The following is a 26,873-nucleotide window of genomic DNA, read 5'->3' as shown; positions in this document are numbered from 1 at the left end:
ATATCCCAGGACGGCTTCCCCACGGGGCCCGGTCTGACACTCCTCTTCCCCCTCAATGGGCAATAGCACCTCACCCAGCCAATCAGTTGGTGTATCCATGCCTCTCAAGTGAAAGTCTTGGCACATGGGCAGTAGAGGTTGACCCTTTGAAGGGTGTGAGCTCCACCCTCCTCCTGGCTGTGGCCCCATGTCTGTGACCCTGAGCTGACTCTGATAGGAGCACCCATTGAGGTGACACCCCCGAGGCTGGGGAAGGGCAGGGAGGAAGGCATTGACATGGTCATCTCTGAGGCTCAGGATTGTTCCTCTTTAGAGGCAGGTCCAAGGGGCTGTTAGAGAGAGAGAGACCTGGGGGGTGGTGTGTGGAGAGTGCGCTCTACACATCTCTGAATACTGTTGGTAAATTAGCAAGACAAATTCACCCTAGCCTGCACATCCTTTTGGACTGTGGGGGGAAACCAGAGCACCCAGAGGAAACCCACACAGACAAGGGGAGAATGTGCAAATTCCATACAGACACAGTCACCCGAGGCTGGATTCGAACCTGGGTGCTGTGAGGCAGCAGTGCTAACCACTGAGCCACCAGGTTGTTTAGAAAATATCTGTAACAAATGTGCCACACATTCAGATGTGATCTAGGTTGAAAGCAAGACAGAACATTTAGCTCAATAGATCAATAGATACAAGAATTTACATCACATCATTAAATCACGCCAAATCCTTTTACAGCCAACACTTACAAGTGTAGTCTTTGTTATAATTTTCTAAACTACAAGACCAAAGTTTGCACAGTAAGGCCCCAGTAATTTTCTGTCATTTCAAATATTTATCTGATTTCCTTTTGAAAACGATGATTAAATATTCCATTCACCTTTTTAGTCAATGGACATGGGAACACAACACATGGCTTAGAAATGTCTTCCCTCATGCTGCCTATTTCTGTCGTAATCACCATGAACTCTGTCCTGTGGTTACTTGTCCTTCTGTTCATGAAAATGGGTTCTCAAACCTGCCTTGATATTGAACAGCCCTATCCAATATCATAATGACCTTCTCTGTCTCAACGAAAGCAAATCCCCAGTTTCTCCAGTCTCAGGAGTAAGTGTAGAGTAATAGGGTAGGGGTGGGTTACTCTTCAGGGGGTCGGTGTGGACTTGTTGGGCTGAATGGCCTGTTTCCACACTGTAGGGATTCTATGTTTCTTCCTTTTCGAATCTGGAGGCTGTGTAGAGCAATGTAAGGAGAGTTGTTAGAGGCAGGAGCTATCACCTTGACTGAAGGTCTCAGTGATATACAACTGCTTGATCTGATTGGAGGTGTTCCTGTTAGAGATATCCAACCCAGCCTTTAGCCCTTTCCCCCTGCTATCCCAGCACCTCAACAACCTGCTCCCTGAAGAAGGTCAAGAGCCTCATGTTCATGCACCTGGGCACATTCACATGTAACATGCTCATCTTTACCCTTACAGACAAAGAGACAGTGACAGGGGCATGACAACACTGTGTCTGCATGCATAGATACAGAGATAGATGGCAACCCTTAGAGCTGTGATTGGCTCAGTGTGTTACTAATACCAATGTGGTTTGGTGGGAAGGACAGTTCTGAGTTAGAGGGTCCTCAATGAAATGTGGCTTAGTGTCACTAATGAGTTAAAGTCAATGAGAAACAACAAAGTATTCTTCAATGTGTGTCCCTGAGAGCTGTTGGTCCAGAAGCCAAGTGTGTGGTTGTATCCTTGTCCCATGTCCATTCAGATGGAAAGCTACCTGAGGGGTACACTCTCTAGGTCGTAATGAGGTCAGTGAGGTGATAGTGCGGCACGGCCGGGTGTTTGAGCTCCTTTGTGCTTTCAGAGTGAACTCTGGCATATGGGTGAGAGGTAGTGCCACTGTGGTGCCAATTGTGCAACACCGGTCGCTGCAATGAAGTGGCAGACATTGACTCAACCTGGCACGTCTCCAGTGGTAAAGCCCTTTCCTGAAGAAGGGCTTATGCCCGAAACGTCGAATCTCCTGTTCCTTGGATGCTGCCTGACCTGCTGCACTTTTCCAGCAACACATTTTCAGCTCTGATCTCCAGCATCTGCAGACCTCACTTTCTCCACGTCTCCAGTGGTAACCTCACAATGCCAGCTCACACTCTTAGAGACATGAAACATCAAGGAAAGAATGAGACACACCCTGGTTAAGGTCAGCAGGTCCTCTGCTCCCTTGTAACCCTCTCTTGAGTCACCAAGTGGGTACTGACCTCCCGTGGAGCCCAGACTGCCTTCCTGTTGGCATAGCCTTCCCAAATCTTCCGGCTAACCCTCAGGAGGAAATTTTTTTTTAACTTGTGTTTATGTTTATGTAATGATCAGAGAAGCACATAATTGTGTAAGAGGTGATGATGGCCTAACAGTATTATTGCTAGACTAATAATGCAGAGACTCCAGTAATGTCTGGGGTACCAGGGTTCAAATCCTGCTATGGTAGATGGTGGAATTTGAATTCAATAAACGTCTGGACTTTAGAGTCTGATGATTGCCAATTGTTGGAAAAACCCATCTGGTTCACTAATTCCTTTTATGGAAGGAAAACTGCCATCCTTACTTGGTCTGGCCTACATGTAACTCCAGACCCATAGCAATGTTGTTGACTCTTACCTGCCCTCTGGAACAGATAACAAATGCTGACATAGCCAGCTCTCATCGCGTGAATGAATTTTTTTTAAAAAAACATGACCAGTGGCTCCCCCCCACAAGCAGAAACACTTACCACTTAATTTAAAAAAAAATCTAACTGATAGAAAAGAGGACATATAATCAGCCCAGAGATTTGCTGCAAGTGAATGCTGTAATTGTCCATCACTTCCTCTGGCAGCTCATTCCTGAAGAAAAGTAGAGGGGTTCTCCCTCGTGTTCTGATCAATACTTATCCCACAACCTACATCATAAAAATGGATTATCTGTTGCTATCATTGTATATGTATCGGCTGTTACATATCCTACTGTAAAGATGATAAAAATTGGACTGTACTGTATATCTGACTTTAATACCTGGGACTGAAATGGTTTTGAAAAGGAAGAACACTGGCCTGGAAAGGCTGCAGCAATCCCTTGACCACGGGTTGGTCAAGTTTTGAACACTTTATAGCATCATCTGCACTCAGGCCAAGTGAGCACCATGTGATTCCTGCCTGTGTATCCATGGTGATGGCACTGAATCTCAGAGTCGGTGGGGGGGAGGGGTCAGGTCAGTGAATAATCTGCATCACCAGAACAAAACTCCCTAAAGTCAGTCAGGATGGGATGACCATTTTGTTTAATGATTTCAAGGCATTAATCTAATCTCTGAGATGAGACATTGAAGTTTATGCTTTGCTCTCATGATTCTTAATACTGTTGGAATCCCATGTGAGATTAAATCAGTCACCAAATATCTATTAGATTAGACCATGCTCAGGAGCTTTATTTGAATCATAGCATCTCTGCAGGGCAGAGAGAGGCTATTCAGCCCATCACGTCTGCACTGACCCAGCCCATGATCCTATCCCCGTAACCCTGCATTTACTACAGTCGAACTTGCACATCCCTAGACGCTACAGGCAATTTCCCACGGCCAATCCACCTAACTTGCACATCTTCAGCCTGTGGGGGGAACCCCAAGCAGACAGGGGGAGAATGTACAAGCCCCACACAGACAGTGTCCCGAGGCTGGGATCGAACCAGGGTCTCTGGTGCTGTGAGGTAGCTGTGCTAACCACTGAGCCACCGTGCCACCCCAATATATTTATCTCACTGCATCAGGTATCCCTTCTCTTGCAGCAAATGGAAATTTTTTTTAAATTTCCAAAGTGTATCTCACATCATCAAGACACCCCAATGTGTTTTGCAGTTAATGAGGTAATTTTGGAAGTGCAGGTGATGCAGGTGATAAAGTTGGGGGAGTGGGGGGGTGGTGAGCACTGCTGCCTCTCAGCACCAGGGACCCCGGTTCGATTCCAGTCTCGGGACACTGTGTGGAGCTTGTACATTCGCCCAGTGTCTGCGAGGGATTCCTCCCACAGGCTGAAGATGTGCAGGTTAGGGTGGATTGGCCGTGGGAAATTCAAGGAGTGAATCAGATCCAGTTATTTATCCTCCTTTAGTCAGCCACGACAATTCTTTTCTGCATGAGGCCATACTTCTGTCTAATAAAAACGTAACTACTCAACGCCTACTGTACCAGCCAGGAGCCGATTACAGGGCTCTCCTGATTGACAGAAAGAGCAATTTGATTATCATTTCATTGCAGTTAGCAGATAAAGAGGCAACATCAGGCAGATACACGTGGGCACAAGGCTAAGAGGAGATAGTGCCTGGTACAATAGATGAAATAACTCTCTAGTTTAAAGTTTTTGGGTTAGAGTCTCATTCCCAAGACACCCAGTTGTTTACTTGGAGCCCAGTCTTCAGCTGGAATGAAGAATCCAGTTGTCCTTTGAGCTTTCAGTGTTCTGGTGTTTCTTTTAAAGATCAGTTATGTTACTGGGCATTTTTCTTCCTTCACGAGAGGCTGAGAGAAGCCTTTATCTCGCTAGTACCAGTCACAAATCCATCTCTAGTGTTCGGCCACAAAGGGCTTCTTGAGAGATGGGCTGGTTTTGGGTAATCGATCCATGGAAGTTGTACTTGTTCAGGTTCAATCATTGGAGGTGAGGTGACAACTTTCAATACAATGAAAATTCACGAAAGGATGGAAATAAAAACACCTGCAACACTTTAGCACATCTGATAAACTGCAGTTTTGGTTCATACCATCTTTTTCCAGACTTGACCAACCTGTGATCAAGGGATTGCCGCAGCCTTTACAAGCCAGTGTTCTTTCTATTCAAAACCATTTCAGTCCCAGTACTAAAGTCAGATATAAAATACAGTCAAGTTTTTATCATCTTTACAGTAGGGGGGGGCAGTACATTGGCTCAGTGGTTAGCACTACTGCCTCACAGTGCCAGGGACCTAAGTTTGATTTCCGCATCGGGCGATTACTTGTGTGGGCTTTCTTCCACAATCCAAAGATGTGCAGGTTAGGTGAAATGGCCAGACTAAATTGTCCATGGTGTTCAGGGATGTGCAGGTTAGGTGAAATGGTCAGACTAAATTGTCCACGTTGTTCAGGGATGTGTAGGTTAGGTGAAATGGCCAGACTAAATTGTCCACGGTGTTCAGGGATGTGCAGGTTAGGTGAAATGGCCAGACTAAATTGTCCACGGTGTTCAGGGATGTGTAGGTTAGGTGAATTGGCCAGACTAAATTGTCCACGGTGTTCAGGGATGTGCAGGTTAGGTGAAATGGCCAGACTAAATTGTCCACGGTGTTCAGGGATGTGCAGGTTAGGTGAATTGGCCAGACTAAATTGTCCACGGTGTTCAGGGATGTGCAGGTTAGGTGAAATGGCCAGACTAAATTGTCCACGGTGTTCAGGGATGTGCAGGTTAGGTGAAATGGCCAGACTAAATTGTCCACGGTGTTCAGGGATGTGTAGGTTAGGTGAATTGGCCAGACTAAATTGTCCACGGTGTTCAGGGATGTGCAGGTTAGGTGAAATGGCCAGACTAAATTGTCCACGGTGTTCAGGGATGTGCAGGTTAGGTGAATTGGCCAGACTAAATTGTCCACGGTGTTCAGGGATGTGCAGGTTAGGTGAAATGGCCAGACTAAATTGTCCACGGTGTTCAGGGATGTGTAGGTTAGGTGAATTGGCCAGACTAAATTGTCCACGGTGTTCAGGGATGTGCAGGTTAGGTGAAATGGCCAGACTAAATTGTCCACGGTGTTCAGGGATGTGCAGGTTAGGTGAATTGGCCAGACTAAATTGTCCACGGTGTTCAGGGATGTGCAGGTTAGGTGAAATGGCCAGACTAAATTGTCCACGGTGTTCAGGGATGTGCAGGTTAGGTGAAATGGCCAGACTAAATTGTCCACGGTGTTCAGGGATGTGCAGGTTAGGTGAAATGGTCAGACTAAATTGTGCACGGTGTTCAGGGATGTGTAGGTTAGGTGAATTAGTCAGAGATAAATATAAGGTAGGGGAATGGGTCTGGGTGGGTTACTTTTTGGAGGGTTGGTGTGGATTTGTTGGGCTGAAGGGCCTGTTTCCACACTGTAGGGATTCTTTGATATGTAACAGCCAATATAGACACCAGATATTTTTATGATGTTGGCTGAGAGATAAATATTAATCGGGACACTGGGGAAAACCCTCTACTTTTCTTCAGGAACAAGCTACCAGAGGAAGTGATGGACAATTATAACATTTAAAAGGCTTCTGGATGGGTACATGAATACAAAGGGTTTACAGGGATATGGGACAAATGCTGGCAAGTGGGAGTAGATTAGGTTGGCATGGATGAGTTGGACAGAAGGGTCTGTTTTTGTGCTGTATATCTCTATGACTCTATGGGATCTTTTCTGTCTTGAGGTATCAGGTTAATGTCTCATCTGTAAGTTATACTTCCAACATCACAACCTGAGTACGTCACCAGGACTGTCAGTGCAGGATATAGGCTCAACATTCTGCAGTAGGACTTGAACCCACAATCTTTTATCTCAGCAGCAAGAAGAAAGCTTAACAGAAAAAAAATTCCACCAATTGTGAACCAGCTAATATACTACAAACTGAGCCCAGGCTGCTCACAAAATGGTCTGGCAGATTTCAGTTACCTGTTAGCTTCCATTCACTCATGAATGACATTGAGATAAATAGACAAGATCACAGATCACCTTCATCTGCTAAATCAGCCCCTGAACATAATGTTTGCTTTTCATTTGCCAGTTAAATGTAACACATGGTTCAAGGAATAATGGTAGTTGAAAGGAGAGATAGGATTCTGCAGCTTTTCATCTCGTACTCAATCAGGACAAATGCAAAAATGCCAAATTTCAAACCATCTCAACAATTTGTACGACATGAGGGGGATCGCTGATTGGCTGAGGTGTTGCTATGGAACTTGGACGCTCTACAGCTTCACATTGCTATAGAGAAACCAATACTCAACCAATCAGAGTCAACTTATAAACTAATCAGCACTCACTTTCTGCTGGGGCTGCTTTTCCCTGGAGTGTTGGAGGCTCAGGGAAGAACTTATAGAGGTTTATCAAATCATGAGGGGCATGGATAGGGTAAATAGTCAAGATCTTTTTTCCAGGGTGGGGGAGTCCAAAACTAGAGGGCATAGGTTTGAGGTGTGAAGGGAAAGATTTAAAAAGGACATAAGGGGGAACATTTTCATGTGTGTATGGAATGAGCTGCAGGAGGAAGTGGTGGAGGCTGATACAATTACAGCATTTAAAAAACATCTGGATAGGAAGGGTTTAGAGGGACATGGGCCAAGTGCTGGCAAATGGGACTTGTTGAGTTTAGGAAACCTAATTGGCATGGACATGTTGGGCTAAAAGGTCTGTTTCTGTGCCGTGTGACTCTGACTTTATAATAAAATTTTAAAAACTGCAAATGCTGGAGAAACTCAGCAGCATCAGTGGTGAGAGAAACAGAGTTAACGTGGTGAGTCCAGTGACCCCTCATTGGAATTTCCTGCTGTTGCATATCATAGAGCATAGAACAATACAGCGCAGAACAGGCCCTTCGGCCCTCGATGTTGCTCCGACCTGTGAACTATTCTCAGCTCATTTCCCCTACACTATCCCATCATCATCCATGTGCTTATCTAAGGATTGTTTACATCTCCCTAATGTGGCTGAGTTGACTACATTAGCAGGTAGGGCATTCCATGCCCTTACCACTCTCTGAGTAAACAACCTGCCTCTGACATCTGTCTTGAATCTATCACCCCTCAATTTGTAATTATGCCCCCTCGTAAGAGCTGACGTCATCATCCTAGGAAAAAGACTTTCACTGTCTACCCTACCTAATCCTCTGATCATCTTGTATGTCTCTATCAAGAGACATACCCTTCTTAGCCTTCTTCTTTCCAATGAGAACAGACCCAAATCTCTTAGTCTTTCTTCATAAGACCTTCCCTCCAGACTAAGCAACAACCTGGTAAATCTCCTCTGCACCTTTTCCAATGCTTCCACATCCTTCTTGAAATATGGGGACCAGAACTGTACACAGTATTCCAAGTGTGGCCGCATCAGCATTTTGTATAGTTGCAGCATGGTATTGCGGTTCCGGAACTCAATCCCTCTATGAAGGAAACCAACACACCGTATGCCTTCTTAACAGCACTATCCACCTGGGTGGCAACTTTCAGGGATCTATGTACATGGACTCCAAGATCCCTCTGTACATCCACATTACCAAGAATCTTTCCATTGACCCAGTATTCTGCCTTCCTGTTAGTCTTTCCAAAGTGCATCACCTCACAGTTAGCTCCATTGAACTCCATTTGCCACCTCCCAGCCCAATTCTGCAGTTTATCCAAGTCCCCCTGCAAACTGTAACATTCTTCCACACTGTCCACTACTCCACCAGAACAATCAATTGAAATTAGGTTTTCTTGCATTTGTCGCAGTGAACAGAAGACAAAGACACAAGTTTAGGAACACACCTCTCTTTAAACAATATTCTGCATGACCAAGCAACTCTAAATAATGGGGGATGCATTGCCAGCCTGGAAAATAAGGAGACGCTTGCTCTGGTATCATGGCGATTAAAGAGTACCTCATGCTACATGGTGCTCACACAACTGGAGGGTCTCACAGATACAGCCTCCCGGCTTACTGGGGGTGGGGGTGGGGGAGGGGAGAGACAGAAGCTCAGATCAAAAAAAGACCTCATGAAAACAATTACTTCCAGCAGATGTTAGAAACTCTCCTCCAGCTATGCAAGGAGGAGAAGTTATTTGGCAGTCAAAGAAAATTAAAAAAAAGCCATGAATGTTTTTTTTAAAATGGCTTCCTCTACCGTGACCGTTCTTTCTCACAGTTATGCAAAATGTGAAGTCCTATTTGTTCGGAGATGACCTCGCTCCTCGTGATTTACGGCTACATCAGATCACTTCAGCAGGGAGGGGTGAGATCCACTCTTTTCCATTCAATGCTAGGGATTCTCAATTCCCTGGGATCTGCTTTTGTTGGACACACAGTTTTGTGCTGATAGGCTGACCTGACACTTGACACAATGAACTCAGAGAGTTTCTTCCTGCATAAACGAGGCAGCTCCCGAGAAAAACAACAGTCCCACTCTTCCTGCGAATTCAGAGAGCCAAAAACAGCAACAGGCTATTGCAGGCCTCGCCAAAGTGCTGTCTTCACAAGAACACTTCATAGGTCTGATCCCCATCACTCAACCCATTCACATTGCAAATGAGCAGTTCCTTACCCGAAACAGTACACGAGAAGCATTATCCATTGACATGAATCTCACTGTCACTGGCTACAGTGTCTTCACTATCCTCTTTGTTTCGGTCAGAAGCAGCTGTGAGCGTACACGTGTTCACTAAAAAGGTGCCAACTTTGGCCACATGTGGGGAGTACTCAGTGGTCTCTGGGTGAGGTATTCTCACTGGTCTCTGGGTGAGGAATACTCACTGGTCTCTGAGTGGGGAGTACTCACTGGTCTCTGGGTGGGGAATACTCACTGGTCTCTGAGTGAGGAATACTCACTGGTCTCTGGGTGGGGAGTACTCACTGGTCTCTGAGTGGGGAGTACTCACTGGTCTCTGAGTGAGGAGTACTCACTGGTCTCTGGGTGAGGAATACTCACTGGTCTCTGAGTGAGGAGTACTCACTGGTCTCTGGGTGAGGAATACTCACTGGTCTCTGGGTGAGGATTACTCACTGGTCTCTGGGTGAGGAATACTCACTGGTCTCTGAGTGGGGAGTACTCACTGGTCTCTGGGTGGGGAGTACTCACTGGTCTCTGGGTGGGGAGTACTCACTGGTCTCTGAGTAGGGAGTACTCACTGGTCTCTGAGTGGGGAATACTCACTGGTCTCTGGGTGAGGAATACTCACTGGTCTCTGAGTGGGGAATACTCACTGGGTCCACAGGCCTGAGCACAATCATTTCGACTGATACAACAGCGCAGTCCGGTGGGAGTGCAGCACTGTCAGCGATTGGATGAGATGTTAAACTGAGGCCCGTCTGCCCTGTCAGGTGCACACAGAAGATCCCCAAATCATTAGTTTGATTGCAAGAAGGCTCTTCCCCACAACCTGGCCAACATTTCTCCCTTGGCCAGCATCACTGACGTACTCATTATCTATATTGCTTTGTGTGGACGCTTGCTGTGTGTAAATTGCTGTTGGAATGCACTCAATCTCATCTCCAATGCGTCTCATTGGCAGCAAAACACTTAGTGACATCCTGAGGCCATCTCAAGATCATGAGAGTCACCGTTAAAAATGCAAGTCTTTCTCTTGTCAATTAAATCTACATCCATATCCCATCCCTTCTCTAGTTCCAACTGTACCATTCTCAATCATTTCTACAACTGCTGCTGCCTTTTGCAAAGTTATTAAATCTGTTTCCACTGCTTTCACAGGCAGCACGTTCCCAATCATAACATCTCACTGAATAAAACATAAAATCTGATCATCATCTTCTGTCAATTACATTAAACCTGGGTCATCTGCATTATCATTTTGCGATTATAAGCTTTGCTGATAAAATCTGCCTGGATGGTCCTTGCAAAGCCATCTCAGAGGGAGTGAGGGGTAACCCACATTGTTGTGGGCTTGGTCTCCTCCCCTGAATCAGTAAATCCGATAGGTTTTTAAACCACAGTCTGCCAGTTTCATGGTTCTTCTGACTGACATTAAACCAGATTTAGTTAAATTTCAATTCTCCCATCTGAAATGCTGAAGTTGAGGATTCGTCCAGTAATGTTATTGGAAGGCTCCTGACACTTCAGCCAGTGCAGATATTCTCTTTAAAATGATTTTCATGAAATAAATAGTAGTTTTGAACCAATTAAATGTCCTCTCAGTTTCTGTAGCCTCTTGATCTATGTAACACAAGTCCTTCATCCTGGTTTCAAAAATATATACATGTCAATTTTGCAACAGGAGCAAACTGTACCTCATGTGGAATGAATATGCAAAGCAAAATTAACATTTGTGACAACATGTATGCTAATGCTCTGGAGGGAAATGTTTCAAACCAATTTGCACATATACAAAGCAGGCTTCATGTAAAACTGGCTCATCCTGCATTCATTGGAATAGACAAAGAGAGGAACGTTCACTAGGACACCGATAGAATTCCTTGTTCTCCTTCAAATAGAACAAAATTGGACTCCAATTTAATATCTCAAAGAATGATTCTCTGACCACGCAGAGAGCCCAGACTTACTGTCTCTGGTAGCACTGATCAATCAGCCAGTCACATCTATAAATTGTGGTATAAAGTAATGCTTGTAACTTGATTAGTTCACATTCAGGAATCGCTCAGTCAGAGTCCCAGTGTCCCATTAATGCTTAATGGTTCATTCCCAGCCAATAAAGTATCCCTGGTGATGGTCTTGACCCTTTTGCTAATAGGAATAGGATATCTTGTTTACTCAATCATCTTCAGCTACTATCGTTTGGAGAAATAGAGCCACTGTCTCAAAGGGTTGGAATTTGGAAGGTAAAGTGAAGCAATTTGATTGCCATCATTGATTGTAAGCTCAGGTCACATATTAATTTCTACTTTCGAAAAATAATTTGCAATTATCTGATGTAAAGCATATTTTTGTGACTTTTTTTTACAATTCATTTGTGAAATATGGACGTTGCTGCTGGGCCTAGCATTTATTGCCTGTCCCTAGGTGCCCCTTGAGAAGGTGGTGGTCAGCTACCATCCTGAACCGCAGCAGTCCACCTGCTGCGGGTTGACCCACGATGCAGAATCAAAATCCTGGAATTCCCTCTCAGTGGCATTGTGGGTCAGGAGAAAGTGAGGACTGCAGATGCTGGAGATCAGAGACAAAAGGTGTAGTGCTGGAAAAACACAGCCAGTCAGGTAGCAGCTGAGGAGCAGGACAGTCAATGTTCAGGTAGAAGCCCTTCATGAGGAATTCCTGATGAAGACTTTATACTCAAAATGTTGATTCTCCTGCTCCTCAGATGCTGCCTGATCAACTGTGCTTTTCCAGCACTACACCTTTTGACTCTGATCTCCAGCATCTGCAGTCCTCACTTTCTCCTGACCCACAATGCCATTGAGAGGGAATTCCAGGATGTTGACCCAGCAACAGTGAAGGAATGGTGATATATTTCCAAGTCAGGAAAGCAAGTGGCTTGGAGGGAAACTTGAAGGTGGTGGTGTTCCCATAAAGCTGTTGGCCTTGTCCTTCTAGACAGAAATGGTGGTGGGTTTGGTAGGTTCTGTCTGATGATTTTTGGTGAATTTCTGCAATGCATCTTGTAGACAGTACGCACTGCTGCTTCTGAGTGCCAGTGATGGAGGGATGGATACTTGTGGCTGTGATGTCAATCAAGCAGGCGTTTTGTGCTGGATGGTGTCAAGTTTCATGAGAGTTGTTGGAGCTGCCCCCGTCCAGGCGAGTGAGGAGCATTCCACCACACTCCTGATGTGGTTGTGTCGGTAATGGACAGGCTTTTGGGGGTCAGGAGTTGAGTTACTTGCCTCAGTATTCCAAGCCTCTGACCTGCTCTTGTAGCCACTGTGTTTATGTGGGGAGTCCAGTTGAGTTTCTGGTCAATGCTAACTCCCAGGATAGTGGGGGATTCAGTCATGTTAACACCCATTGATTGTCAAGGGGCAGCATTTAGATTGTCTCTTATTGGTGATGGTCACCCCCTGGCATTGATTTGATGCTAATGTGTTCTGCCACTTATCAGCCCAAGCCTGGATATTGTCCAGATCTTGTTGCATTTGAACCTGGACTGCTTTGGTATCTGAGGAATGGTGTTGAACATTGTGCTATCATCAGAGGATACCCTCACTTTTGACCTTATGATGGAGGGAGAGTCATTGATGAAGCATTACTACCAGGTTTAGGGCATTCTGTTCATTGTCTCATGTGACACATTCTGTGTTTGGGGGGGGAAGTCAACTTGATGATTGAAATGGAAGTTTCCATTCAGTTATTCGAGGATATCAGTTCAGACAGAGCTCATGTTCTTGCTAATGGCTAATAGTGGTGGTAGATCACTCAGGGGTGCTTGTAGTAGCACAGTCTTGTCAATCAATGTCAGATAATACTGAACACGAACAATGTGATCATTCTTTACTGGGGTCACTACCAGAGGATCAGTCAGAAAACGAGCCAGTCTTTTGATTCACTTACAGATTCTAAAGATCAGTGCTCTCCCATTTTTAATACTTAACGGATCTAGTTTGGGATTGTAGAGATTCTACACCTTTCAAAGGTCACATGTCTTGTGTGGGCTGCTTTAAATGGATTAATGATTATACTGCGTCAGTACTGTCAGGAATCTATGTAAACATGTTACCTTATAGGTTTTAAATTATTCCAGATTAAACTAAATGTAATGGAATTTTGAGGTAGGTGTAGGGGTATGTTTACACCATAGCTTTAATGGAGGTAAGTAGCCATGGAAAGTTTTACTGCCAACCAGCATTCTGGATTGATAATACCATTCCACACCTCAGTATCTCCTTAGAGACAGAAAGGGCCTGCCTAGTTAGTCCATTGCGAGTATAGAAAAGGTCTCTTAAGGTTTATTGTCTGCGGTCAGCTGGAATTTTCCAGTCTGATCACAGAGGTATCAGAGTCTGGCAGATCAGAGGAAATCCTAGTGGGCATCAAAAGGTTCACATCTCCTTTACTGAAACATTCAGAGGTTTCAAGCTTTGCCAGAGGTTTGATGGGAATGTAACATTACATCATCTGCTGTCAAAATAATGGATGTGTTCAAAACAGCTTCGAAAACCACCCATTGGAGTATTCCTTCCTGACGGCACTGTGGCTGTTACTGCAGCAGAGGGACTGCGGGGACTCATGAAAGCCACTTTCTGAAGGTTTATTAGGAACGGACAATAAATGTTGAAGATGTAACCTTCAGATGGGGTTTTAAAGTGAGTTTGTAGCTGTCTGTGATTTGAGATGGACAGTAATTTGAAGGAAAGTAGGAGCTCACTGCATGTCCTATCCTGAAGAACATAAGAACATGGAGCAGGAGTAGGCCACTTGGCCCATCGAGCCTGCTCCCCATTTAATAAGATCAGGCCTGATCTTTTCACGGATTCAGCTCCACTTACCCACTCGCTCACCATAACCCTTAATTCCTTTACTGTTCACAAATCTATCTATCTTTGCTTTGAGAACATTCCACAGGGTACTAGATTGATCCCACAACCAACTGTTGGCTACTGAGATAATGTTGAGTAGGACAACATAAGAGTGATATCAGCAGTTTTTTGCCAGAATTGAAAACAAGAGGAATACGAGAGAGATGGACTTAGAGAAAAGTAGAATGTATTCTCGTGTAGATAAAGGAGTTTTGAAGAAATTTACCAAATTCAGCCCTTAATCACACACGGGCAGATGGAAATCCAGAAAAGGCCATGTTACCCAAAGAGAGAACTAAAGACTATCAGAAGTGAAACCTAACCAGGAACCAACAATTAAAATAATACCTTTAAGGGGAAGCTCAACAAGTGCATGAGGAAAGAATGGATGGATGGGGTGGGAGCAGACTCATATTGAGCATAAAACACCAGCATAGACCAGCTGGGCCGAATGGTCTGTTTGAGCTTTAAATTATTCATAATCTGGAATAATATCAATGACATTCATCGTTTTGATCTTTGTGGGATCTTGCTGTGCATAAACTACCTGCTGCGCTTGCCTGCACTATGTGTGACTGCACTGCAAAGTAATTAGTTTGATGTGAAACTCAGAGCTGTTTCTGAGACTTATAATGATGAACAATATAGATTCTAAGCGTGGGTCGTTCTTTTCCCCAAAAGTAATTACCTGGAATAAGAAAACAAATTGTTAAAGTTACAGACCAGGTTAACAGTAACAAAGAGATTTCTTCAGCAGGGCAATGAAAAATGTGAGTGACATCAAGGGACGCAAGCAAGACATTATCTACCCTGGTCTGGTATGGGGCTATCAATCTTTTACCATTTCAGTTCTTAAGAAAAGCTGTTGGGTGCTTTCCAAAAGACAGTAAATTTCCAAGTTCAGACTTAGTTTTCCATTCTTTCGTCTTTTTACTTGTTCCAACAGTCAAGGTTTTTGGAGTCCGGCCATTGCAAAATTTCAAAATTTCAAAACTCCTCACCTCGAAGTCCACAATCATCAGGCTGTAAAAGCCAAACTCAGACTCACTAATCATCACATCTCCAGATCGTCTCCCACTCCTTTCCCAGTCAGTGCTGTCCTGAACTATGAACTTTGGCCTTTCACCAGGTTTCTCAGGAATAAGGCAAAACCTCCACAGAGGCCCATTCCCCTTGGCAATGTTCCTGAAAGTTGAGTTACTGGTGAAGTGAAGTGAAATCATGTTACCTCCTTCACTTTTAAACTCTTCCCCTTTCTCAGCTGATTGCTCCCTCTTATTCTCTCCAGACGTAAGCCATCATTGACCACAATGTTTTACTCTGCCAGCTCTTAGCATTCCTGGTCACCATGACAAACTATTATGACCAGTGTTTAAAAGCTTACCTTAGTGACAGATTTATTGTTATTCAAGGATTCTCAAAAGAACATTCAATGCAGCTGTCAACACCAGGCAATTATTAGGTATCATGACCACAGATTCACTGAGTTGAGGATAATTTTGGACTTGCCATTATTTCCTCATCCCTGTGAAGTACCATTCCTTGCTGATGTAGGATTTTATGATGATTGGTCATGGCTCTGTATTGTCTCAAGCAGTCCAGCTAATCGAGTCGAGTCCGACCCCTTTCAATAAGGCTCGCTGGATTGTCACCAAGAGGAGGAACCTTGCCAAATCTTTGCCTTTCTAGTCCAGGGGATACTGATACCAATCACAGAGCTGTGCAGACTGAGGTCAGTGAATTAGACACAGACTAGAACTCAAGCCTGCGACTGCAATCCATGTCCAGTGCAAGCACACCAGCAAAATGAGTGAATTAGTAACCCAAGGGTTTCAAATCCCATCACAGCATTGGAGGAATTTATATAATACGACTCGAAAATGCAGCATTATTAATGGTCATGTAACCACTTGTCGGGGGAAAAAAAACTCTGGCTCATTAGTGTATTTCAAGTGTGGAAATCTGCCAATCAAACACAGTCTGGCCTACATGACATTCCAGGTGTGCAGCAATACAATTGGGGAGAATGCTGGTAAGTGGAGTTGAAATGCCCATCAGCCATGATTGAATGGCGGAGTGGACTCAATGGGCCGAATGGCCTTACTTCCACTCCTATGTCTTATGGTCTTATGGACTTAGCTGTCCTCTGATGAAGGGGTCCAGCCCAAAACATTAATTTTCCTGCTCCTCGGCTGCTGCCTGACCTGCTGTGCTTTTCCAGCAACACACTCTCGACTCTCAACTCCAGCATCTGAGGACCTCACTGACTCCTGCCCTCTGAAATAGTCTAGTAAGTCAATCGGTCGCATCAAATCTACTACAGAATAAAGCATGAAACATGTACCTATGCAACAGGGAATGCTATCTCCTACTCAAGGGCAATTAGGGATAGGAACAATGTGCTGGCACAACCCTGCAATGCTTACATCCCAAAAATAATTTTAAAACAATCCATGACGCACTCAGAGTTTGAGCCTACTCTTGTTCTCACTCTGACCTGAGGCAGTTTGAGCATTAGTAAGCTGGAATGTGGCAGTCTAATTTATAAATCACCAGTTAGGCCCAGACACAATTTTGTGTCCATACTTTAGGAAGGATGTCAAGTTCTTAAAGATGGAATAGAGGATGTTCATTTTTTATTTATTCGTTCACGTGAGGAGGGCATCGCTGGCGAGGCAGTATTTCTTGCCCATCCTTAATTGCCCAGAGGGCAGTTTGGAGTCAACCACATTACTGTGGGTCTGGAGTCACATGTAGACCCGAGCAGGTAAAGATGGCAGTTTCCTTCCCTAAAGGACATCAGTGATCCAGATGGGTTTTTCCAACAATCGACAAAGACTGGTGAGCAAGGTTAGATCTCATGGAATACAGGGAGAACTAGCCATTTGGATACAGATCAGACTCAAAGCTAGAAGACAGAGGGTGGTGGTGGAGGGTTGTTTTTCAGACTGGAGGCCTGTGACCAGTGGAGTGCCACAAGGATTGGTGCTGGGTCCTTTACTTTTGTCATTTACATAAATGATTTGGGTGTGAGCATAAGAGGTATAGTTAGTAAGTTTGCAGATGACACCAAAATTGGAGGTGTATTGAACAGCGAAGAAGGTTACCTCAGATTATAACAGGATCTGGACCAGCTGGGCCAATGGGCTGAGAAGTGGCAGATGGAGTTTAATTTAGGTAAATGTGAGGTGCTGCATTTTGGGAAAGCAAATCTTAGCAGGACTTATACACTTAATGGTAAAGTCCTAGGGAGTGTTACTGAACAAAGAGACCTTGGAGTGCAGGTTCATAGCTCCTTGATAGTGGAGTCATAGGTAGATAAGATAGTGAAGAAGGCGTTTGGTATGCTTTCCTTTATCAGTCAGAGTATTGAGTACAGGAGTTGGGAGGTCATGTTGTGGCTGTACAGGACATTGGTTAGGCCACTTTTGGAATATTGCGTGCAATTCTGGTCTCCTTCCTATCGGAAAGACGTTGTGAAACCTGAAAGGGTTCAGAATAGATTTACAAGGATGTTGCCAGGGTTGGAGGATTTGAGCTACAGGGAAAGGTTGAATAGGCTAGGGCTGTTTTCCCTGGAGTGCCGGAGGCTGAGGGGTGACCTTATAGAGGTTTATAAAATCATGAGGGAATGGATAGGAAAATAGACCAGGTACGGACAGCCTTCTCTGGGGTGGGAGAGTCCAGAACTAGAGGGCATAGGTTGAGAGTGAGAGGAGAAGGATATAAAAGAGATCTAAGGGGTAACTCTTTCACGCAGAGGGTGGTATTTATATGGAATGAGCTGCCAGAGGAAGTGGTGGAGGCTGGTACAACTGCATCATTTAAAAGGCATCAGGATGGATATATGAATAGGAAGGGTTGGAAGGGGTAGGGGCCAGGTGCCGGCAGGTGGGACTAGATTGATTTGGGATATCTGGTCAGCATGGATAAGTTGGTCTGAAGGGTCTGTTTCCATGCTGTACATCTCTATGACTCTATGACAATGGATTCATGGTCATTATTAGACTTTTAATTCCAGATATTTGGTATCAATGGTATCGGAGTTGAGGAACTTCCATCACATGAAGAGACCAGAAAAGCTGGAGTTAGATTTGAACTTCTAAACTAGGAACAGGGGTAGGCTACTCAACACCTGACCCTTTAATAAGATCACGGCTGGTCTGATTGGTCCAAATTTCTGACAATCCCTGAATACATTTACCTCCTGCTTGTCAAAAATCTATCCTCCTCTGCCTTAAAAATATTCAAAGCTATTACTTCCACCACTTTGAGGAACAGAGCTCAAACAACACAGGAACAACTAAGAGAAATGATTTTCTCTTTATCTGTCTCAAATGGATGATCCTTTATGATGTAAACAGTGATCCTGGTTCTAGATCTTTCCACAAGAGGAAACATCCTCTCCATGCGCTACCCTGAGAAGGCTCCTGAAATTTTAATGTTTCAATCACGTTGCCTCTCACACTTCTCAAGGGCAGCAGATACAGGCCCTGCTTATGCAACCTTTCCTCACAAGACAAACCATTCCATCTCTTAGTCTCTGAACTGCCTTCAAAACCTTTTTTTTTAAATAAGGAGACCACCAGCATACAATGATGCAGTCTCTCCAGCGCTGTGTGTAACTGAATATTTCTGTGGTCAATTGTCCTCACTTTAAACAATATCATTCTTTTAGCTTTCCTGATTACCTGCTGTACCCACATGCCAATGTTTTGGAAGTTATGCATTAGGACACCCAGATCCCTCTGCATCTCAGAGTTCTGCAATCTTATTATGCCTGTTCTTATTCCTTCTGAATGGACATTTCCCAGTGAACTGAGTAAAAGTAAAAGGGAGGTTTACTAAAGGCATACGAAATTAATAAAGGGTATTGATAGAGGGCATGGGGTGAAATGGCTTCCAGAGCCAGGTGGGTCAGTTACTGAAGGGCACAGATTCAAACTAAAAGGCTAAAGAATCAGGAAGGACTTGAAAAGACATTTTTTAAAAAAAAACTGACATTGTTGTAATGTGAAATAATTGGTCTTAAGGATAATGGAAGCAGTTTAATAAGTGACGTTCAATGGGAAATTGGATAATAAACTGGAAAATAGCCAGTTTACAGGGAAAGGGTGGACTGAATTCATTAACTAATGGGCAAATGGCTGTCTTTTGTCATCCCACGGTCCTAAATGAGCTAGCGATTTCACTGATGTCCTTTAGAGAAGGAAACTGCTGTCCTTACCTGGTCTGGCCTACATGTGATTCCAAGCCTACAACAATGTGGTTGACTCTTAACTGCCCCCTGGGTAATTAGGAATGGGCAGTAAATGCTGGCCCAGCCAGCAACATCTGTGTACCATGAATGCAGAGGAAATTGAGCTCTGGCAATGTGGAAGTGAGGAGCTCAGGCACAAACTCAACACCACAATCACAGCTGCCTGCTCCTCGATCAGCCGTCAGGCTGGACCAGCTGCCAGGAACCTTGGGGTGAGTCATGTGAGGGGGCGAGGGGAATGCAGTTAAAAGGACCTGCAGCCTGGACTTCACCAAAGGGGGCTGCGAGTAACAATTCTCTTTAAAGGTTAATACTCCTCACAAATTCTTCCAATGCACATTTCTCACTTCTTCATAATTACATGTGTTCTCCTTGCAGTATGCCAGAGGTGTTAATTAAGACAGTAACCCCCATAATCTTGAACTAATTACTTCTGATCTCAAACATATGCTAATTACCAAGCTCCATACCTTATCCCACTTCCCTTTCCAATGTAATTTAGAAGTGACAATTACTAATTGTGCTTTCAGAGTTAAAACAATCCTCTTCTGTCAGTTAACTCCAAACAGACTATCGCAACATGCTTTACAGAGAAAAAAGCTTGTACATTTTTATAGTGCTTTTCCGGTCCCTTAGGACATTCAAAGCATTTCACAATTAAGCTTTCTGAATGCCAGTGACTGTCATAATGCATCCATTTTACAAGGTCTACATCAAAACGCCATTTATCTAGATGGTGTGCTAATAACAGGGAAGATCAATGAGGAGCACTGAGAGAACTTGAACATAGTCTTTAGGAGCTCTCCCAGGTGGGTGCATGCCTGAGAAGGGAAAAATCCAGGCACCCCAAGTTACCCACCTGAGTTAGAGTCGACAAGACCAGGTTATACCAATTGGAAGATAAAGTGAGGGCGATCAAAGATACCCCAGCTTCCACATCTGCACCCAAGCTTAGGTCTTTCCTTGGGCTGGTGAATTATCACGGAAAGTTCATACACAACCTGGTCTCCATCCTGGCATTTTGGCATCAACTCTTAAAGAAGGATCACCCTTGGAAATGGTTGTGTAGCCAGCCACAGGTTTCAGGGAAGTGAAGAAACAGTTATCATCATCCATGGTGTTGGCACAGTATAATCCCAAGCAAGATATGATATTGGCATGTGATGCCTCCCCGTTTGGCTTCAGGGTAAGTTTAGCTCATAAGTGGCCCAATGGAGAGGAACACCCATTAACATATGAATCCTGGACTTTGGCTAATGCAGAGCATAAATTCACCCAGATATTTTGCCAAAGAAGGATTGTCGGCCATATTTGGAGTCAGGAAGTTCCACCAATACCTTTATGGATGTAAATTTGTATTGATATTGAACCACAAACCCCTGCCAAGTCTACTAAAATAAGCCAAGGCAGTGCTGCCCATTGCTTTAGGCTGAATTCAGCGGTTGGCTCTCTAATACTAAGTGCTTTTAATTACAAGTTGGAACACCATCTGGGAGGCCCAGTAGCAGCTACAGATCCATTGAGCCACCTCCTGCTGGCAAGTACACCACCAGGAGTACCACCACTGGAACAGTCCAGAAAGGTTCTACATTTTCTGGGCACACAGTCACAGCTGACAATATCAGATGCTAGATGCAGAAAGATCTGTTCCTGGTGGTGATTGGGGAAACCAAAGGGTCATCACAACCAGGCAGACTGGACATTTGGACCCGGAGAGACCAGATCACAGTACAGGATAGCATACTATTATGGGGAGCAACAGTCACCACCAGAAACAGATTGAACTCCACCAGGGTCATCCAAGCCTTTCCAAAATGAAGATGTTGCCAAGAAGTTAGGTCTGGTGGCCAGGATTGGATGCAGATGTGGCTGTGATGGGGGTGGGGTAGGTCAACAAGGACAAGGATTACTGCCAGCAGCCCCCCCATATTCTTGAGACTGGCCAAGTAAATCTCAGATTCAGTTACATGTCAACTATGCAGGTCCTTTCATGGGTTCAATGTTCTGAGTTACTGTGGGTGCCCATTCATAGTGGCTGGACATGCATACAGTTCAATCATCAAACACGGGGATGATGATCGAAAAACTGCACATACCTTTTGCAATACATGGGCTGTTGGAAATGTTGGTCACAGATAACGGGCCATCGTTTACCAGCAGGGAATTTAAGTGTTTCCTAAAATCAAATGGTATTCAGCATATAAGGACAGCTCCATACCATCCACCATCTGATGGTGTGGCAGAAAGAGAAGTCTAAACTTTGAAGGCAGGCTTAAAGAAACAGTCTACAGCTTCACTGGATAGCAAGCTGTCCCGATTTCTGTTTGATTATGGGACAGTAGCCTTCTGCAACCACAGGGATAGCTCCAGCAGAGTTGCTAGTGGGGGAGTACACTCCACACCTGGTTAAATCTGATCTTCCCAGACCTGGGGTGGTGGGGGGGGGGGGGTGGAGTTGTAAGGGTAAAATGGCATCAGGAACAATGCCACACACTGGACCTCTCTAAGTGAGAAAGAGTGTTTACTTCAGGGGATAAAGTTTAGTGTAGGAACCATGGGAATATCCCTACATGAGTAAGAAGTGCAGTTGATGCTGGGTCAGGTCCACTGATGTATACAGTTTTTGGGTAGGTGCGACAGTCCTGAATAAGCACATGGACCATATAAAAGCTGTAAACTCACAAACCGGGCGGGAGCACAACATGCCCGGCTCCTTGACTGCCTTTTCCATTGTTCCAGAACCTGTGGGCTCTCCCGCTCCATCAAGTATTGAAGATACCTCGGAATCTGTGATGGATGTGGTGGATGTTGCCACCTTTTCGTCTTTGCTGCCTGAAAAGGCAATTAAACTTTTTCCAAGACACTCCGGGTACAAGAGGCAAGCTACAGTGTGTTACGCACCATCCGTCCCCAAGGCAGCGTTGGAGGAACCAGAGCTAAAACACTCCAGGAGGAACTACAAAGAAATGAACCGGCCTATGTTCTTGGACTTATTGGAGGAGGGATGTAGTGATTGTAATGAGGTCAGCCAGGTGGGCTTCACAGAATATGGGTTCGCTGATTGGGACCGTAAACCTAGTCCAGTCAGGGAGTCCTGGCTGACAGATACAAACAGGAGTGTCAGAGGCTCTGTTCACTCTGAGAGCTGGCTCTGGGGGAGCTGGGTCAGTGTCAAGGACTCTCCTTGTGTATATAAAGGGTAACTTGGTGACGGGATATCAGCCACTGTGGAGCTTTTTCAGGGGAGAGCCATTTGCTGGGATACAGTCAAATAGCTGGTTAGGCCATTTCAGACAACCTTCACACATCAACCTCATTGTTGTGAGTCTGGGGTCACATGTAGGTGACACCGTGGAAGGACGGCAGATTTCCTTTCCTGGAGAACGCTCACAGACCAATTGGGATTCCAGAACAATCTGATCATTTTAATAACAGTGACTGGGAAACACTGCTTCATTCCAGATTAATATAATCAATCAAATTTTACTTGAACTGATGCTGTGGTGGGATCTGACCTCAAGCCTCTGGATCAACAACCCTAGGCCTTGGTTTACTAGTTCAGTCAGTTAACCACTATGTTACTGGACCTCAAATATCTTGCACAGTCCTCACCGAACTCCATTTGCTGTCCTTCCTCAATGCATTGGATTACAAATCCTTATTGTCATTTAGAATTCCTCAAATTTCCCAACCCTGACTTCACCACAGCAATCTCTTCACCCACCATGCTCCCGACTCTCAGTTCACCTACATTCCCTGTTCCGACACCCGCGTGTGGTCATCAGCCTCCTCAGACTGACTTTCGGAAACTAACTCTCCCCAACACCGTAAGCATTCTCAAAGAGTGAGGAATTGGCAATCTCAGCTCAGATGGGAGTCATTGGCAATCAGGCGATGGAATGGATGATGTTGAACCAGCCTCTAACGAACAGCCTCAGCACAGAAGGAAGGGAGAGAAGGATCTCGTACAATCCTTACAATGGCTAGCTGTTTCCATTTGATGGACTGGCAGTCTCTGAGTTGTGAACAGGTTCCCTTCTTGAATCCATTCTCAAGTCAACTTGCACACGAGTCAGAACACAATGTAGGACAATATAAAGCAGTTGCTCATAAGCACAAGAAATGTTCCTGTGACGAATGTTTAAAATTACACCCTATATGGAATCACGTTTATAAGCAGATATTCATAAGTCAGCAAGCCCCTGTAGTGAGTTAATTACTGATGAAAATAGAGGAGCCTAGGACCACAGCAGAAAATGCCCCTATAAATCCTCATTTATCTCTCTGTTTGACAAACAAAAGTCACCTGATTTTTTTCTTCACCACACCTTGCCTGTTCTTCAATCATCTCTTTTCAATGCTTCAACCAGTTGCAGTTCAAATGTTGGCACATTATAAGAAAAGCTTACAGAACACAAGAGGAGAGAAATAGCTCTTTGAGAAAGGCAAAACAGTCACCAAGGACGACATGGTACAAACTCACCATTTTCTGCCTCTAGGATCCAAGATATGTTCTTTGCACACACTACAGCCTTGTAATGCAAGGAAATGTGTATCTCATCCAAACATTGGCAGCAGACAACAAGTCAATTCTATTCTGTCCTTTTTTATAACATGCGCGCACACACACAGACACACACAGACACAGACACAGACTCACACACACACACACACACACACACACACACACACACACACACACACACACACACACACACACACACCAGCTGATACGGCTGAAGAACCAGAGAAGGTATTGAATAGCTACCTATCACTCCATTGTAGGTCAATTAGTAAACCAATCAAATTCTTCCTGCAATATCTCCCCCCACAAGCCCCCCAACCCTCACCCACCTCCCCACCCAACCCCCACCCCACCCCTCACTGCAGCAGGGCCAGAAGTGAATCTTAAATCAATGCTTTGGCCAATCAGATCAATTTGTTGCTGACTCAAAAGTCCTCGGCAGGAAAGCTGTGACAAGGGCATATAGAGTCTGCAAAGTGATAGAGACAGGTCAAGAGGGTGGGAAAAACTTTGGCAGATGGAGTATAAAGTGGGAAAAAACATTAACTTGTCCACTTTAGTTGAAATGACGGAAACAGAGAATAGTATTTAAAATGGAGGGAGGTTATAGAACTCTATGGTACAGAGGGATCTGGATATCCTGGGGCATGAATCACAAGGAGTTAGTATAGAGGTGCAGCAAGTGATTCGAAAAACAGGTGGAATAAGGGAACTAGAATGGCGAGTAAAGAAATGTTATAATTGTACAGGGAGTTGGTGACATTACATCTAGAGAACTGTCTTCAGTTCAATCTCTTAGAAGCAGTTTGGAGAAGGCCCACTCGACTGATTCATAGGATGAAGGGATTCTATTTTGAGGAAAGGTTGAACAGTTGTGTTTATTTCCTTAGAAGAATGAAAGGTGCTCTTATTTAAACATCCACAATCTGGGGGGAACTTGACAGAGTTGAAGCTGAGAGATATTTCCGTGAGAAACCAGAAGAGTGCAATTTACAAATTAGGGATCTCTCCTTCATGACAAATCAGAAGAACTTGATTTTCTTTCACAGGGTGATTGGTCTGTTGAATTCTCTTCCCCATTGCAGTGAAGGCTGAGCTATTGATTACATTTAAGGCTGAGTTGGACAGAATTTTGATTGACAAGGCAGTCTAATGGTACCAGGGCTAGACAGGAAGGAAGAGTCATGGCCACAGTCAGATCTAGCACGACCTTATTAAGTTGAAGAGCAGGCATGAGGTGGGAGGGCAGGGTCAATGGCCCTACTTCTGACTTGTATGTTCCTATGGACATTTGGGGGCCTAATTTGTGATATTATGTACAATTTTGGGCACCAGTTGTTGGCATGTGTGTAAAGCAGGTTGGTAGAAGCAGTTTCATTCATGAATTTCATTTCCGAAAGGTGAGATATTTACAGATCTATGGGGAAAGTGCAGGCGAGTGGAACCAAACTCTTTAAAGGAGTCAGCAGAAATGTGATAGGCCAAGTGGCTATCCAATTCCATAATCCTATAAGATCCACAAGTCAGTACCTGCCAGTTATTGGATAACATATTATTTGAAACAATTAAGCTAATCATTCTTCACTGGTGCGCAGTATTATCACTTTGAAGGTGTGGGCATTTGCAGGGGTCAGGATTATGCCAACCCTGTGCCTGTTCAAATACTGCCATAGTTCATGGCTAAACCACAGTATCATAGAATCCCCACAATCCCCAATCAGCCCATGTGCAGTTCTGCTCTCCCTGCTATAGGAAGGATGTTGTGAAACTTGAAAGGGTTCAGAAAAGATTTACAAGGATATTGCCAGGGCTGGAGGGTTTGGGCTATAGGGAGAGGTTGAATAGCTATTGTCTCAGGAGCATCAAAGGCTGAGGGATTGACATTTTAGATGTTTAAAAGATCCTGAGGGGCATAGATAGGGTAAATAAACAAAGTCTTTTCCCTGGGGTGGGGGAGTCCAGAAATAGAGGGCATAGGTTTAGGGTGAGAGAAGAAAGATTTAAAAGGGATCTAAGGGGCAACTTTTTCACGCAAAGGGTAGTGTGCTTATGGAATGAGCTGCCAGATGAAGTGGTGGAGGCTGGTACAATTGCAGTATTTAAATTCCATCTGGATGGGTATATCAATAGGAAGGGTTTAGAGGGATATGGACCAAATGCTGGCAAATGGGACTAGATTGGGTCGGAATATCTGGTCGCTGTGGACAATTTGGACTGAAGAGTCTGGTTTGGCGCTGTACATCTCTATGACTCTACGTCCCACCTAGACCCATGCCACCATACCCCATCCCAGCATTTCTCATGGCCAAATCATCTGGCCTGCACATCCCTGAACACTATGGACAATTTAGTATGGCCAATACTGCTAACCTGCACACCTTTGGTCTGTGGGAGGAAACCAGATCACACAGAGAAAGTCCACGCAGACATGGGGAGAATGTGCAAACTCCCCACAAAAATAGTTACCCGAGGGTGGAATTGAACTCATGCCCCTGGCGCTGTGAGACAATGGTGCTAACCACTGAGCCACCCCAAAGCCAGTAACCAGAAGCAAGCAGCTTTGAAACAGGATTGTTGTCAGTTAGCTTGGTATACAGGGTGAGAGAGCAAATTAAATTAGTTACATTTCCACCCCAGGTCCCTGAAACAGAAGTGTCTGGGGAAACTGAAGATTGTTAAAACCAGATTAAAAGATACTCAGCTCAGATTAATCAGAGTAAAACAAGACTGGATCTGGGAAAGGAAAACAAGGGTCGAGAGTGTAGTGCTGGAAAAGCACAGCAGGTCAGGCAGCATCCGAGGAGCAGGAGAATCAATGTTTTGGACATAAGCTCTTCATCAGAAATCCTGATGAAGGGCTTTTGCCCGAAACGTCGATTCTCCTGCTCCTCGGATGCTGCCTGACC

At 44.5% G+C, this 26,873-nt stretch overlaps 1 protein-coding gene across 1 annotated transcript in view; it reads right to left on the bottom strand.

The window, feature by feature from the left end:
- coro2ba (coronin, actin binding protein, 2Ba) overlaps positions 1–26,873 on the bottom strand; it is a 187,272-nt gene that overhangs the window by 70,386 nt on the left and 90,013 nt on the right. The window lies entirely within an intron of this gene.

This window comes from Hemiscyllium ocellatum, chromosome 39 (assembly GCF_020745735.1).
Source record: "Hemiscyllium ocellatum isolate sHemOce1 chromosome 39, sHemOce1.pat.X.cur, whole genome shotgun sequence".
Taxonomy (NCBI): domain Eukaryota; kingdom Metazoa; phylum Chordata; class Chondrichthyes; order Orectolobiformes; family Hemiscylliidae; genus Hemiscyllium; species Hemiscyllium ocellatum.
This window is presented reverse-complemented; position numbering and strand designations above follow the sequence as displayed.